Source organism: Castor canadensis, chromosome 19 (assembly GCF_047511655.1).
Source record: "Castor canadensis chromosome 19, mCasCan1.hap1v2, whole genome shotgun sequence".
Classification (NCBI taxonomy): Eukaryota; Metazoa; Chordata; class Mammalia; order Rodentia; family Castoridae; genus Castor; species Castor canadensis.
Window position 1 is genome coordinate 20,581,283 of NC_133404.1, and position 17,082 is coordinate 20,598,364.

Here is a 17,082-nt window from a genome sequence, read left to right on the forward strand (position 1 = left end):
CCCTGAAGTTCATATGCTAGGTAATCTCCAACAGGGTTGGGAGTTGGCACTTTTAGGAGGTGATTGGGTCATGAGGGCTCTGCCTTATATATCATTACATCAGATGGTTTATTCATTAATGGAATGAGTTTCTGATAAAAGGATGTGTTTGGCCTGTTTCCTTCTCTCTTTTTCTCCCTCTCTCTTCTTCCCTCAAGTACATTCTTTTTGCCTTGCCTTACCACCTTCTCCCATGAAATGATTCAGCAAAAAGGTCCTTGGCCTTGGACTTCTGAGCCTCCAGAACTGTAAGAAATGAATCTCAGTTTATTATAAACTTACCCAATCTCCAGTATTCTGTAAAGCTGCATAAAACAGACTATTTGTCTATCTCTCCTCCCCCTTTATCCCTGTCTTCCTGATGAAACCAGCTGCCAGGTGGGGAGGCCAATGTGGCAGAAACTGAAGGAGGCCAGGCAAGTCCAGCAGGAACAGAGGCTTTCAGCTCAGAAGCCTGCGAGGAACTGAATCCTGCTAACAGTCAGGTGAGTGAGCCTAGATGTGGCTTCTCCCCAGGCCTAGCCTTGTAGCAGGTGGGAGACAAGAACAGAAGAACCAGTCAAGTCATGCTTGGATTCCTGACCTCATAAGCTGTGAGGGAAGAAATAGCTAAGGTGATGGGTAAATTTCCCTTATTTGGGTCATTGCATAATATATGCATGTATCAAAAGATCAGGTTGAACCCCAAAAATATGTATGATTGTATGTCAATCAAAAATAAAGTAACACTTTAAAAAAACCAAGCCCACGGAACTTTCTGACAGCAGCATGTCCTATCCCCCAGGGGTATGCAGAGGTAAGGCTGCCAGCCAGGAGGACAAGGCAAGGTCCATTGTGACCTGTATTTATTATTTTGCATCTGAATACCTGACATAGAATGAAATCACAAGGACTGTCTATGTAAAAGAGGAGCTAGTGTTTAAAACACTAGTGTTGGGATAATTTGTTAAGCAATAGTACGAAACTAATCCATAGTGTCCAAAGATAAACTTATAATTCATTTAGTATGAAGATCTAATTGGCTTTTCTTTTTGACCCTAGAATGAGGCAACCTCATTCTATAAGCTAATAATATGAGCAGAGGAGGTTGATTTAATAGGAAGAGAAGGGCTAAAGAAACAGAAACAACAAAAAGTGGACCGGTCATTTCCTCACAGGGTCAAAACAGAGGGGACTTCTTTCTCATGCCAGTTCGGGTAAACAGAACCATGATTTGTTTCTGTGAACTTAGCTTTTAGAAAACTGCCCCATAACACAACAAGGGGATTAGACTTTGAGCACATGATAAAAGCGAGAGCACACAAGGGAGGTGTGAGGATAGGTAAGACACCTAAAAAATTAGCTAGCATTTGTTGCCCTCAACTCAGAGAAACTAAAGCAGATACCTTAAAAGCAACTGAGGCCAATAGGAAAAGGGGACCAGGAACTAGAGAAAATGTTAGATCAAAAAGAATTAACCTAGAAGGTAACACACATGCACAGGAAATTAATGTGAGTCAACTCCCTGTATAGCTATCCTTATCTCAACTAGCAAAAACCCTTGTTCCTTCCTATTATTGCTTATACGCTCTCTTCAACAAAATTAGAGATAAGGGCAAAATAGTTTCTGCTGGGTATTGAGGGGGTGGGGGGAAGAGGAAGGGGGCGGAGTGGGTGGTAAGGGAGGGGGTGGGGGCAGGGGGGAGAAATGACCCACGGAGTGGGTGGTTAAGGGGGAGAAATGACCCAAGCATTGTATGCACATATGAATAATAAAACAATAAAAATTAAAAAAAAGAAAAGAAAACTGCCCCATATCAGAGTTCACTTTGACTTCAGTTTGGTTGGATCCAGTTTGCTGAGGACTGGTGCAGGGCCCTCATTCAAAACAATGGCCTCTATAAACTCTTTTACAAAATGTAAGTGCATACTCCTCACCTGATGGAGAAATACATAATTACATCAAAGCAACAGAGAAACAATGTGGTATTCTGAATTGCTGAGAAACAAAGCCTCCCACCAAATTTGATCCAGTCAACAACCCTGCCTGGGTTTTGCTAAGGAAGGCTTCACTAGAGAATTGATAGAGACTAGAAGTAGGATAGGAAGGTAGGCATAATTTCACCATTTGGGGAGGAACTTTCAAATAGAAGAAGTAGCATGAGCAAGTTAAGTCAGTTTGATGGGAATAAAGGTGGTTACTGAGCATCTGATGAGAGTCATCATTGAGTCAATGACTGGTGATGTAGCAGGGTCCCTGTCCCAGACAGCATATGACCCAACACAACACAAAACTTTCAGAATGCAAGGTGGCAAGGATATCTGAGAAGTGTTTGGTACACACTTTTACAAGGCCTTATGACCATGCCAGGAAGAGGAACCTCAGTGAGCCCTCTCTGGAGTGATCAGCCTAACTCAGGACTGGAGGGTCAAGAGCTACCCAGGCACAAAGCTGAGCATTTAGGTGCAGCACTACCAAGGGACAAAGTCCCAAGTGTGTTATGGAGAGCCTGACACCCATGGCAAGAGTTTCTGAGTTGAGTCTGGAAATAATATGAACATTGAAGGATGTGAGCAGCAAGCAGCCAGGAGGAGAGACCCAGGGCCTTGAGGTGGGACAGGCTCCTGAAGTATAACACCAGCACAATTTGGAATGGGTCAGAAGCAGCAGGGGGAAAGAGGAGGAACAGGGGATGGTATATAGGGAAGGTGAGCCAGCTACAGCCACAGGGCCATAAGAAAGGCAGTGGGACATCCTCAACAAGGTTTTTAGCAGAGGAATGGCAGGCTCACGCTGCCGCTCTAGGATGTAACATGACACCCATGTCAAAGAGAAATGGAAGAGTATGTGATTAAAGTGAGGGAGCAGCAGGAGGGCTACAGCAGTCTGCATCAAGGGTTTAAAGACTGAATTCCATGGCCTGCATGGGGGCAACTCTGTGAGGTAGGAAGAGGAGGCTCCAATCCCATCCTGCTTGCATCAGAGACACTCCAACCTTTACCTGTTTTGCTTGGCTGGGTTTCAGAGGTGAAAATAGGGGAGTTGTGGGGCGTGGGAGTTCGCCACTAAAATTTTCTTCTCCATGTGGAAGATGATGAACATGGGGACACAGGACACATGGGGTAGTTCCCTGCATCAAGCTAAACCACCAGTGTGCTGTGTCCTCAGGTACAAATGTGGCCTTTGAAGAACCTCATTCAAGGAGAATGGGTTTGGCTTTCTGCGCCAGTTTCCTCTGAAGAAATCAAACAACACAAGACCCAACAGGAGACCTGTACTGCGTATAGAGCAGGGATATGTTATACGTCCTTCATCCATATGAAATTCTACCAAAAGAGTTCATGCCCCACCTCGAGTTCCAGGACATCTCTACCAAGAAGGGATAATGCTAGCCTCCAAAGTCCTGAGACCAATGGGACTTCTCTTGCTGTGTCCTACAGGCATACTGAAGAACAGGTATTCCCTTATAGCCCCACAGGAAGAAGGGAGAAATGGTGCAAGAAGTTCAGGTTGAAAAGAAAAAAATTCAAAAGATGCTAAAAATCATAGGATTTTTGCATTTATTTTTTCTTTCTTTCTTTGTAGTGCTAGAGGATCTAACCCAGGGGCCTCACACATGCTTTTACCACTGAGCTACATCCCCAAAGTATAGGATTTTTAAATTAAAAAACATTGTGAATGAGGCACATAATATCTAACTTTATTTTCAGTAATTTTTTTTCTCATTCAGCATTGTCAATGGGGCTAGGGGGATTCCAATAAATAAGGTTTAAAAATTCTGTCTGAATATTGGATATTGGAAGAGTTTTCTCAGGTCTGAGGTGTCATTCACCAGGGTACAGATCAGAGAAGCCACAGCCCATTCCTCATAGAAATGGTGTCTATTTGGTTATTTTCATCAGGACAGTTATTTGACTTCACATGTTTACTTTTTATTTCATGTAAATTCCCTTCCAATGCTTAAACCTTAATTGCTTTCCTCATTCAAATGCCTTTCTCAAAATTTCTAACTAGTAACTTTGCAGGCAAAGAAAAAAAAAAGACAAACAGTGTTTCAATAGTTTCTTTGATGACTCCAATTAATTTTCCTTATACAGTTCCAAGGACAAGTCTATCTTTAAACTGAGATATTATGGGAAGAGAGGGTTGGAACTGATTAGAAAGTCAAGAAACAAGAGATGAGTGATTGTAAATCATTGGCAAAATTAATTATTGTTAGGAAATTTTAAGAGTTTCTTCAGTATCAAAAAAATCAAGCCTGGTGTAATGGTACACTTCTATAATCCCAGCACTCAGAAGGCAAAGGCAGGAGGATTGTGAGTTTGAGGCCAGCCTTGGCTACACAGTGAGTGGAAGCCAATTTGAATTTTTATCTCTGAAATCTTACAATGAATCCAAACAAGTAAAAGAGGTGAACACAGGAACTTCTCTGACACTAACACCAGCTGGAGGTTGGAGCTGGAGCTTCCTCTTGCTACCTCGGGGAGCCCCCCACATCCCAGATCATGGAAAATAATCTGCAAACCTTTGTCTGAAACAAAAAGAGAGAAGAGAAAAAAGGAAAGGAAAGGACAATTTCCCTTCCTTGTCAATGACTTGTGGAATCATAGGACATTGCCTTGAAAGAATCCAGAGATGTCATCATATGCACATGTCTTCTTCCCAACAGTCCCATTAGCACCTTGGGTTCCCTGAGGCACCCTACTGATCTGAAAGCAGTCAGCTCTGCCTCCCGCTGGAGCAAAGGGACAATCTCATGCCTCCAGGGCCCAGCCATTTGACTTATCCAGCTTTGTACTCTAGCAGGAGTTCAAGGACTCTCAGTGGACAAAGGGCAAAGGAGGGAGCCTGGCAACCAGAACCTCTCAATGGCTCCAAGAGTGGTGAACACAGCAAATGAAGATGCACCTGCTGGACTCCACCTGCCAGGACACTCTGCCATCCTGAGCTGCAGACACCACCAGGCGAAAACACGTGGGCAGTCAGGCAGCTGTACATCAAAGACAATGAAAGAGAACTTAGGGAATAAAGTGAGAATGGCGAGGGAAAACAGGAAGGAAAGTGTCTCCATGAGAGAAAGAACCTCCGGAGGATAATATGAGAAAAGCTTCTCCCACATTAGCAGCTAAATGGGTCCATGGGGGCTCCACAGCCAGATTTCAGGGACATAATTGATTATTGAACCATCAGTGCATAGTCAATGACACCCCTAAGGATGAATGGGAGTGGCAAGTCTTCCTGCCTACAAGATCTGATTTACTTTTCAAAAAAGGTGTTGAGAATATAGTTCTATCCTTGTAAGATTACAGATAGCTAGCTGAAGAAACTTCAGTGCTTTTCTGACAGTTGCAGTACACTGATGCTAAACATAGGATCTCAGGTTCTAAGAGTTCAGTTGGAAAAGTGGATCTAGTGCATTGGGTGTTGACAAGGCCGCCTTCTGCTGCTTCATAACATATTCCTTTGTGAGTAAGTGGAGGTCATTAGATTCAGCCTCCTCGGTATACATAACTGAAGCAGGAAATTTAGGGAAAGTACCCAAACAAGGTCTTAGGGAACAAGTCACCTCCTCGCAGACTGTCTCATCGAAAGCAAATGATCTAGTTCTATCCAGAGCCTCCCCAAAATACCCCTTTTGAAATAGTATTTTCATCTAGAGCCAAACTGGAGCACGTGCACAAGGGCCTCTAATTATAGCTCAATCACCAAAGCCACTCATAAGTACCACCCAAATCTCCTCCCCTTGCCCACACCTTGTATAAATACATATCCATAACCACAACCACCACCAGTGCTCACTCTTGAGCTACACCACCTCACTCAAAGCCCACTCCCTTCCCCTCTTCCTTGGGGAGTGTACTTTCCTAATTTCATAGTCTCTCTCTCTCTGTCTCTCTCTCTCTCTCTCACTATCTCTTTCTACTTTGCAATCTGTGTGTCTCCATCCAATTCTTTGTTCAGGACACCATGGACCTGAGATCTTCTTGACCAGGGTCTTCTGAGATCCTCCACTGGTAACATGACCTCTGAACAGCAAGTGGGGACCAGCAGTCACTTCACTGTCCTGGCTAGCAAGTATCTTACTGTCAGTCCATGTACCTTCCTGTTTCTCTCTTATGAAAGGAAAGACTCCCAATGTTTCTGGGTCAGGCAAGCCAGTCAGCTCCCACATCCTGTCCTCAGTGTAGCAAAGGTTCTCTGCTTCATCACACATCACTCAGGCTCCTAAAACCTTCTCTTCAGTCTATCTGTGCATGTCTTGTAAAAATCCAAATTTAGCAAAGAACCCTACTAAGTCAGTTTAGCAAGAATCCCCCACTCTTCACATACAATTACTCTCAAAATCTGAGCAGGTTCCTCTTCCCTTTGCCCTACCTGTGATAATTGATCATCCTGGTCTGCCTTCAGCAGAAAACCTGACAAGTTGGTTCAGCCAAGTGAACCATTGCATACTTGCAATGGGACCGGGAGAGATGATGGCAGTCCTGGACCTTGGAGTCCATGGCCACAAAAGAATGCCCGGGCCTGGGATGTCACAAGACATTGGCACAGAATGCCATGGTTGAACACCCTAAGTTTGAACCCCAGTTCCACCAATTAAAAAAAAAAGAATGCCATGGTTGAGCATGGACTCTGGGCACACTACTGTGTTACTACTGTGTTACATGTGCCACATGGTTTCTGCATACTTCAGAATATTCCAGACTACCCAAGATAAGTTAACTCTGCTATTCGTGATTTGAAATGATGTTTGTGGCCAACTCTACTAAAATACTAAAAATTTTCAGAGTATCAGATGCATAGGGAGGGAAATAATCACAGTCATGGCACTGCAGATTCAAGGAAAACCATATTTAACTGACATAGTTTTGAGTGGTGGCATCATTTCCAGAATCTTAAATCAGTCTACCATTTTGAACAAACTGAATGAATGGGAAGAGGAACAAAATGCATGCATCCTTTCTTGCTTTCTTCTGTATTATGTGTGTTGTTGAGTCTCCCCTTCCAACTTGAGCAATGAGGCAGAACATAGATACACAGACAAGACAACAGAAAGACACACACACACACACACACACACACACACACCTGTCTGGTTAAAGATGTTTAACATGTGCACATGCCCTGTACTGTACAGGTAGCAGGTTCTATGAGAGACACAAAGACATGACTGTGAACCTTTCGAAGCTAAATTCAAAGGATAAAGGTATGCACGTCCAACTAACCTATGTATTTGGTGCTCTGTGCCTGGCACTGTTCAGAAGCAAGCGTGTGTTAGTAAGAAAGATGATGATGGTTCTGTCCTCCAGAACTTACTTCCCTAAATATCACCTCCACCTCAATTCTGTTAAGTTGCTTCTCAGACTGCGTCCTTTTTTCCTCCATTTGTCCATGCCTCCCCACCCACTGAGTGGACGTCAGCTCTGAGTCATGCATCTGCACTGGATTGGGAGATGAAGAAAGAAACACAGACTCATGCCCTGGAGGATGTATGAATCTTGTGAAAGAGACTAACCTGAAAATTGTGGTTATCAGTCATGGGGGAGGGGGTCTTGATCATCCCAGCACAACTCAATGTTTAATGCTCCAATGCATGGTGTTTATCTTGACATGGGGGAGGAGGGCTTACAAACCCTGAAGATTTCATGCTAATTATGATGAAGTGGGGTGTAAGGTTGACATCAGAGGTCCTTCCCTGGGTGGCACAGCCATGCTGCCTTCCCTTTATGCCCCTTCCAGCCTCACCTCATCAGTCCCCTGCCATGGTAGACAGCTCAGAGACGGTGAACAACTTTGCTTCTCAGAAGTGAACTTCCAGTAATCATCCGTCCTATCATGGACCAGCTAGTGGTAAAGTCAGGCCCACTTCTGCTAACTCTTTGTAGGCAGGTCTCAGGTCCTTGATAATTGAGTGGTATGGTAATGCCTAACTTGTGGACCTTGCTATGGTCTGAATGTGGGTATCTCCCCAAAACTCATATGCTAAGAGCTAACACTCAATGTAAAATATTAAGAAGTGTGGGCCTTTGGGGAAGTGATTAATGATTTGAGGTCTCCCCCCATCATGAATAGAAATAGTGTTCTTATAAGAGACTTGCCTCATGCCTCCTGCCACTTGAGGATACATAGAAAGCCCCATATTGGAAGCAAAGGGAAAGTCCTCACCAGACACTGAGTCTACCAATGACTTGATCTTGGATTCTCCAGACTCCAGAAATATAAGCAAATTTTTGTTGTTTAGAAACAACTGACTGAGACAAGGCTGTTTTGAGGTCAACACCATGTGTGCACAGAGAGCTCACCATACTGCCAAGTAGCTGTACAAAGGAATAGAGCACAGACTGTTTGGCCACACCTATTGAGCAGAGCTCAGTTAGAACCCTGAGTCCTACAAGGGAGGTATGAGGATAGGCAAGAAACCCCAAAAAAACAAGATAGCACTTGATGTCCTCAATGCAAAGGAACTAATGCAGAAACTTTAAAGCAACAGAGGCCCACAGGAGAGGGGGACCAGGAACTAGACAAAAGGTTAGTTTGAGAAGAATTAATTTAGAATGTAACACATTCAACTCACAGTCAACTCCCTGTACAGCTGCCCTCATCTCAACTAGGAAAACCCCTTGTTCCTTCCTGTTATTGCTTATACTCTCTCTTCAACAAAATTAGAGATAAGGGCAAAATCGTTTCTGCCTGGTAGTGAGGGGGTGGGAGGAGAGAGAGGGGGCGGGGGAAAGGAAGGAAGCGGGGAAGGGGGGAGAATGACCCAAACATTGTATGCACATATGAATAAACGAAAGGAAAAAAGAACCCTGAGTCCTGAGGAGGGAGGCAGGCGGTGAGCTGCAGCCTCCTAGGCCAGAGTCAGTGACATGTGGGAACCAGCATCCTTGTCACGGAACAAAATCTGCAAATATAAGGCAAGTTTTGTGTTAATGCCAATGGCTGCTGTAAAAACAAACACACAAAAACACCACACTTATGGAGGCTGGAAGTTCAAGATCAAGGTGTTGGCAAAGTTGTTTCCTCCTGAGTGCTGCAAGGGGGAACCTGCTCCACTTTCTTCTAGCTTCTGGCACTTTGCTGCCAACCTGTGGCATTCCTTGTTGCATGGATGCCTCACGTCAGGATCCTATCTTCCTTCCTGCTCACATGTGAGTGTGTGTGTGTCAAATCCCCCCCTTTTATTTAGAAGGACACCAGTCATATTGCATTAAGGCCCACTCTACTCTAGTGTGATCTCATTTTCACTAACTATATCAGCAAGGACCCTATTTCTAAATGTTGAAGGATGACCCTTCAACATATGGACTGGGGTGGGGTACACATATTCAGCCTATAAACAGCTCCACGGACAGAATTCACATATGTGACTGCCTCCAGGGAACTGGGGGCAAGCCACCCTTTCAACTCTTTGCATAGTCAGGGTATGGCATTATTTTGAATTATAAGCAACATCACACAATCATCTATTTCTTGAACCAAGCATCAAATGAAAACACCTTGCTCTGCAAAGACCCCCTGTGAGGGGCACCTGTAACCTTTCACATTCAAGCTTCCCTACCCTCTTGCCCTCTCCAAATCCCATGTAAAGAAATCTTCATGGTGGGGTCAGACCTATGCTTAGTTTCTTCAGTATGTTTATTTTCTTCAAGGAAAACAATCACAATTTGAAATAACACTCTGCCTGTGTCTTACCCATGGGAGGCGAGGTCTCTCTCGTGAATGTTCCAGCCTCATTTGTTCCATTCACATTGTGTTCCCATTACCTGACTCGGCATCTGACTCACAGCAGGTGCTTGGGAATATTTACTGGATTAATGAATGCTGCTAGGATGTGAGTCACCTTTGACTTCTCTCATTCCTTAATGTTTACATGCATTCAATCAAGTCCTGGAAGTTACATTTCCAAATCTACACTCTCCTCCCCAGCCCATGACCACTATTCAGATTCAGAACACATCACTTCTTAATTTCTACAACTGAGAAGTTCTAGTGTGTCTCCCCAACTCAGTCGTGCCAGTTCCTACTATCATCCTAACAATGCAACCAGAGGGATTTCTTAAAAAGATGCATGTGACCAGGACCCTGTAACAGCGCCTCATCACCTGTGACAAGGCCTCAGCATAGCACACCTGTCCTATTCCCCAATCCCACTGCTAATGTTCAGCTGCTCGTAGCAAACCACAGGTGATTCTCAGCCTGTGCAAGAGCTTGTGGGAACCCATCAGGGTGAGATGAGAGACAACCACAGATGCTTTAATAAGAAGACCCAACCCAGAAGTGTTACCTTTCAGGAAAAGGCCTTTTATGTAACATAAAGATGTTCTTTTCAAAGGCATATAATGTAGCTCATGTTGTAAAGAATGAGAGATAGCAATTGTGCAATATCCAACAGAAGTGGAAAAGTTCAAAATGAAAAGAAAAATAAGATGCTATTCATACATCCGAAGGAGTTAGTGCAGGAGATGACTGCTAACAAAGGTCAGGTGTTCTATTATTACAGATATCTCAGTGTTCTTATATTGCTGAAAAGTTCACGACTATTCACACAACGGACATGGCTCTCCATCTTGCCAGGTAGCCTCTCTAATGACATTTTGTAGAAAATGTGGAAAGTTCCAAGACACCCAGAGGACAAAGAAAGAGAAAATACAATGTTCTACATATGAGACATGCCCTTTAGCACAGCCCATGCTGATTCCATCACTCTTTTAGGGATGGAAAAGTGAGAGTAGTGTTCCTAACATCTTCCAGATACATGGTTTTTGGAATACGGGCATGAGCATCATATGCCTCAGCCCCATTAGCCATAAGCTTGGGTGACAACAGCAATGGCCTCCCTGGCCTAATATCAACATCTTGAATGTCTCCCCAAAGCCATGTGTTGAAGGCTTTATCCTCAGCCTGTGGCACTATTGGGAAGGAGTGGAACATTTAAGAAGTGATGACTAGTGGAAGGAAATTAAGATGCGAGAGAGGGGAAAGAGACAGCCTCCCCCCCTCCCACACACAATTCCCAGTGCAAGGGATGTCCATCTGTTAACTAATGATATTATGGCCTAAAGACCTTGCAAAGTGGATGTGTATGCAGAGTGTATACATCTTAATATCTAAAAACATATTGAGAGTACCCATGTGAGAGAGGGTGCTTTGTTCACTCATTCACTTGACAAGCATTTTTCAGGCCTTTGGACTGAATTCTAGGAATAGATGAGTTAGATGAGTGTCAAAGACTGATGGGGTTTAGCCCAGATCTCATTGTAAAATAAGCTTCTACTGCAAACTGAGATTCAAGTCAGGTGCATGACTCAAGCCTGTAATCTTAGCTACTCAGTAGGCAGAGATTGGGAAAAATCATAGTTCAAGACTGGCCTGGGCAAAAAGTTCATGAGATCCCCATTTTCAAACAATAAAAGCTGGGTGTGGTGCTGCATGCCTCTCATCCTAGCTACACTGGAAGCATATCTAGGAAAATCATGACCCAGGCTGACCTGGGCATAAGGCGAGATCCTATCTCAAAAATAAACAAAGCAAAAAGGGTTGGGACAAGTAGTAGAGTGCCTGCTTAGCAAGCACAAGGGCCTGAGTTCAAACCCCAGTCCCCAAAAATAAAATGTATGAATTTTAAAAAGTCTTTCAAAGAAGCCAAAATCAGAGAGGCAGTCTCACCAAGAGCATGACACTCCCCCAGAACTTGTCTCCTGCTTGCCTGGTGCAACAGGTGGAACAGATGAGTGGACAGCAACTGCTAAGATGAAAAACCCAGTAGAAGCTGGTTGTGGGAGCACATGCCTATAGTCCCAGAACTCAGGAGGCTGAGTCAGCCAAATGAGGAGTTTGAGGCCAGCCTTGGGTACATAGAGAATTCCAGATCAGCCTCAGATACCCAATGAAACCCTATCTCTAAAACAAACAAGCAAATAAGAAAAACAAACAAGAAGCTTGAAGCAAAAACTAGAGTTTGGAGCAGCCAAGAAGTCAGTTATCAGCTGTGGATTTAGTAAGTAAAGTTACAGGAAAATAGGTTGCAAGGTGGAAAATCTCACAAGAGAACTGACATCTATTAGAATCAAACTAAAATTCAGAACTGAAAAATACAGTCACTGAACTCAAGAACTCAATAGAATTCACTCTACTGAGATCACTAGACCCAGATGAGGAGAGGTATAGTGAAAGGAAAGATAGTTCATTAGACTTTGCCTGACTGCAACAAAAGGAAGCAAAGAATAGCACAAGCAGAATGACAAAGGGGACCTGAGAGAAGCACATAAACTTCATGTGATTGGAGTCCCAGAACACAAGAGAGAGAAAATGGTGCCTGTTTTTTGTGGGAGGCCATTCAGAATCTTCCCTTCCAGCTATTTTGAAACATTCAATGTTGTTAACTTATTCACTCTACAGTGCAATTGATCAACAGGCGTAACATTGCACTCACTGGGCTTCCCTTCCCCTTCTCCTCCCTAGCCTCTGGTAATCACTATCCTATTCTCTGAGATCAACTTTTTAAAATTCTACGTAAGGTTAGTGGCATCTGTCTTTCTGAGCCTGGCTTATTTCACTTAAAATAATGTCCTCCAGGCTCACCCATATTATTGCAAATGCCTGGGTTTCATCCTTTTATGATGGAATAATATTCAATATGAATATTGCATACATGCACCATCTTTTCCTTTTCATTCATCAACTGACTGACACTTAGGTTGATCCCATATTGGGCTATTACAAATGTTCTTACCACAAACAAATCATAAATGTTTAAGGTCATGTATATGCGACTTACTCTTATTTGATCATTACACAATGGGTACATGAACCTAAATATCATAGTGTACCCTCAAAGTATGGACCATTATGTGTCAATCAAAAAGAAAAAAGAAGTAATGGGCACTATTTCTCAAACTCTGATGCAGGATATCAAACAGCTACGATGATAAAAAGCTACTGATGCAAGAAGTGCTATGAACCCGAAGCAGGATAGAAGCACAGAAAACCAAAACTCACTGAGACAGTGGTGCAGAGGCTATCACTTCTTTTGGACTTTCCTGAACCTAGACGCCTCCAAGAAAGTTTTACAAAGCAAGATCTCACCCTCCAGGAATGGTCCACCTTTCTGGAATGGAGTTGATTTTCTATGAGCCACAATCATACCTGGTTGCCTGGCATCACTTCTTAAAGCTTCAGCATTAGCCATAAGTGAAGGAAGCCAGAGGGAGGTTGGCAGACCCTGCATTTTTCTCCTCTCACAACATCCTATAACTTCTAAATGTTATGTACCAATCATAGGATGATGTCTAACCTGTCCTCATGACCTCACAGTCACCCCATTAATGTCTGGGTCACAACCAGTCATAGACTTCCTCAGATGGGTTAATACCAGCACTTTTAAAAACAAAATAGAAGCCAGCCTGCAGAAACCACACAGAACATGACTCCACCTATACAGTGCCTGGGGAAAGTGATACTATGGAGACAGTAGGAAGACCAGCAGTCACCATGTTTGGGAAGAGGGAGATGAGCACATGGAGCACAGAGGACTGTTATGGCAGTGAAGCTATTCTAATGACTCTAGTGATAGGAAGTCTGATTCTAAAGTGGTGAATACATGACACTGTACAATTGCCTAAACCAAGAGTGTACAGCACCAACCGTGAACACTAAGGTAAGGGTGAACACTACGGACTTGAGAATTCTCTGTTCTTTCTGCCTAAATTTCCTATAAACCTAAGCATACCCTTAAAAATTAAATTTAATCTAATTCTTTAGAAGGAAAACCAATCCTATTACTAGACTTAAGTGGAGCTCTTTGCATCTTAAGTTCTGAGTGGACACAGCAGCTCTATTATCATATGACTGCCATGTTACCAAATTGACTGGAGAAAGGTCGTGGGGTCACCACCACACCAGTTATGCATAGATTCCTCTCTCTGGGATCTCAATGGATTTAGCTAACCTGACACAAATAAGAGCAATGGGCAATGTATTCTCCACTATGATCTCTTGAAGATTAAGTTAGATGAGATCAATAGCATAGAACTGGTATCAGTGGATAAAACAAACTCACCAGCCTCCCTGCATGCAGCTTCTGGAATCCTGAAACAATTTAGGCACATCTTCTAAGGAGTCCTGCATCTGTTAGATATGTTGTAATTATGACAAAGACAGAAAGTACCTATGAAAGCTTTGTGTAAAGGAATATTCTCCTGGTCCCACCCAAACTGCTTCTAATCTCATCAGTAATTTATAAATGTGTAAACACTTGATAAAGTGTTTGAAGTCAATCTATTAAACAATAGATAGAAATCCAACTCCACTTCACTTAGTAGGAGGAAGGTCTGAAAGAGAATTTTCACATAAGAAGCCAAATCAGGGAGGAAGGAAGAAGAAGAAATAGTCATTGTCTTCTCTAATTGACTGATTGTTAAATGCTTATTTGGGAAAAAAAAAACCCACAATTTTATTAGGCTTTAGCTTTATGGTCAAAACTCAACAAAAATTTATGTCCTAAGGCCCTTGCACACCTCCATTATGGTGGGATTGTTTTCCATAATAGCTTCTTTAATTTAATTCTTTTAGTTTCTCTTTTTCTTTCTTTCTCTTTCGTTCTTTTTTGTTTGTTTGTTTTGTTTTTTATTGCTGACTGGACCTCAATACTCACATACAGTCAGTTCTCTACTTTTAAACTTGTTTTGTTTTGTAGTACTAGGGTTTGAACTCAGGGCCTCCACCTTAAGACACTTCGCCAGCCCTTTTTTGGTAAAGGGTTTTTTCAAGATAGGGTCTTGTGAACTATTTGTTCAGACTGGCTTTGAACCCCAATCCTCCTGATCTCTGCTTCCTGAGTAGCTAAGATTATTGGTGTGAGGTACCGGCACCCAGCAGTACTTTTAAACTTTTTATTATTTGTAAGGTCCATGATTCCCAGGTAAGCATTTAATATTCTTTTTACATTTTTAAGTAGCACAGAATAGTTATACAGAGGGAATACACTGTGACATTTACATATGTGCTTACATCTTAACTAATTAAGAATCATTTCTTCCATCATTGACCCTTTCTATCACTCTCCCTCGTTCCCCTTTCCCCCTTCTTAGAACAGTTTCAACAGGTTTCATTATTCTATTTCTATACATGAATACAAAAATACATCCACCATACTGCCCTCCATCACATTTTCTTTATGCCCTCCCACCTCCCACTGGTACCCACTCCCAGAAAGGACTTGTTTTAGCTTCCATCCTTCATTTTTAAAATTTTCTATGTGCATTTTGATGCCCCAGGGAGTTTCACCTTGGCATTTCAGACACGATATACTGTGCTTTAGTCAGATTATAACTCCCATTACTTACTCTTCTTTATCACCCTTCTCCTGTTATTCAACGACTTACAGTGCACTGTGTTATATTTTTGTCAAACACAGATGCAATGCTTCAGTGTTTTTCACTCTCTCACATTCTTTTTCCCTCTTCCACCTTCCTGTGATCCTCTCACCCACACCCACTAACACAATCACATTTCTCTCTCTCTCTCTGTTCCTCTCTCAATACATGTATGTGTGTGTGTGTGTGTACATAAGGTCACATGTATTTATGTGTACATTTATGTTATAGGTCTAGTTTCTACATATGGGGAGAAATGTGATCTTTGATCTTTTAGGCCTGGCTTACTTAGTGATGTATTCTTTTGAAACCATGTCATTCAGCTTCGTAGGTGGGTTTATCTGATGCATCCAGCAATGTGAGAAGATACCTCTGTCATTTAGACTTCCCTGCAAAGTGATCTGAGTGTAAAGGTAAGAAATACTCATCCTTCTAGGAGCAGCTTTGAGAATCCTGCCTTAGAAGCCCTGGAGCCCTCCCATAAGTCAGACAGATACTCCGTCCTTGGTTTTGCACAGCACTGAGTCTAACTTCACTCCACCCACTCTCCCTCACCACCACCCACCCATGTATTTATGGATTTTTTTTCCTCCAGAGCAGGACTTCCTTCATATTGTCTTACCTGCACCCAGCACAGTGCCCAACACACTGTTTAGTGAATGGGCAAAGATAGACACAGAGAAATCCACCCAGAAGATGGGGTAATTACATATTCAAGTCTGCATGTGCATTTTTTAAGCAAACCCTTGCCTATCTCCTGTGCTTTGCTGAGCTGAGGTAGATTAGTGTATGCTATCTTTTCCTTGTGAAATTAGATGTGGGACTGGCCTAGACAACTTTAGCTCAGCTGAGAACTGACAATAAACATGTCACTATTTCCAGAGTCAAACTTTTGCCGTCGTGATTCAGTTTCTCTATGGTTGCCAAGAGAGCAGCTCCAATTTCTCAAAGTAACAGAAAGCTACATGTATGGGTCCACCCTTTCTCTATAGTAGAGACGCAGTCTAGGAAATAAATCAGACTAAGTGGAGTTTCAAGATACTCAGGACAATATATTAAAATGAGGAGGTTAATTGAAAAAGCTTTGGGCTCCAATCCCTGTTTAAAATCTAACATTCATCACTTGCTGTCTGACTTCTTACTGAAGTCCATAGATTTTTCTTCGGCAGTATTTGGCACCCAATGCCTCCGGCCATTTTGATTATGGTCATCCCTTATACTTAGATGAAAGGATCAAAGTTCATGGTTTGAATCCTTAATGTCCACTGCATGTCACCTTGTATTTTTTTTTCTTCAAAAGGATGAAGAGAAGATTAACTGGAGATTTTATAGGATCTAAACTGATCTCATGAAATATAGTCTGCACATATCTCAGGAGGAAGTGGGGTTTTGTGCTTCCCAAATGTCAGGAGAAAGATTCAAGATGCAGTCCAAATCTCCACCATGGTTTCAAGGCCTCAGTCCAGCAGGCCCAGGATCCACCCTGTGCACCCATGTCCTGGGCCTTCTTTACCACCTCAGCCCTTCCTCCCCAGTCATATCACACACACCACCATCTTGATTTTAACCAAGGGACAGTCCAGGCTGTCCCAACCAGTGAGTTGCAGTCAGTCAAGTTTCAGAATGAAACAACCCACTGGAGACATCTATTCCATTCCTGCCATCTTCCCAAGGAAAGAACCTGCC

The 17,082-nt window shown here is 42.8% G+C and overlaps 1 protein-coding gene across 2 annotated transcripts in view; it reads right to left on the reverse strand.

Annotated features, from left to right (window-relative positions):
• Positions 1-17,082, reverse strand: part of Gabrg3 (gamma-aminobutyric acid type A receptor subunit gamma3) — a 620,605-nt gene that overhangs the window by 553,273 nt on the left and 50,250 nt on the right. The gene's annotated exons all lie outside the window — the stretch shown is intronic.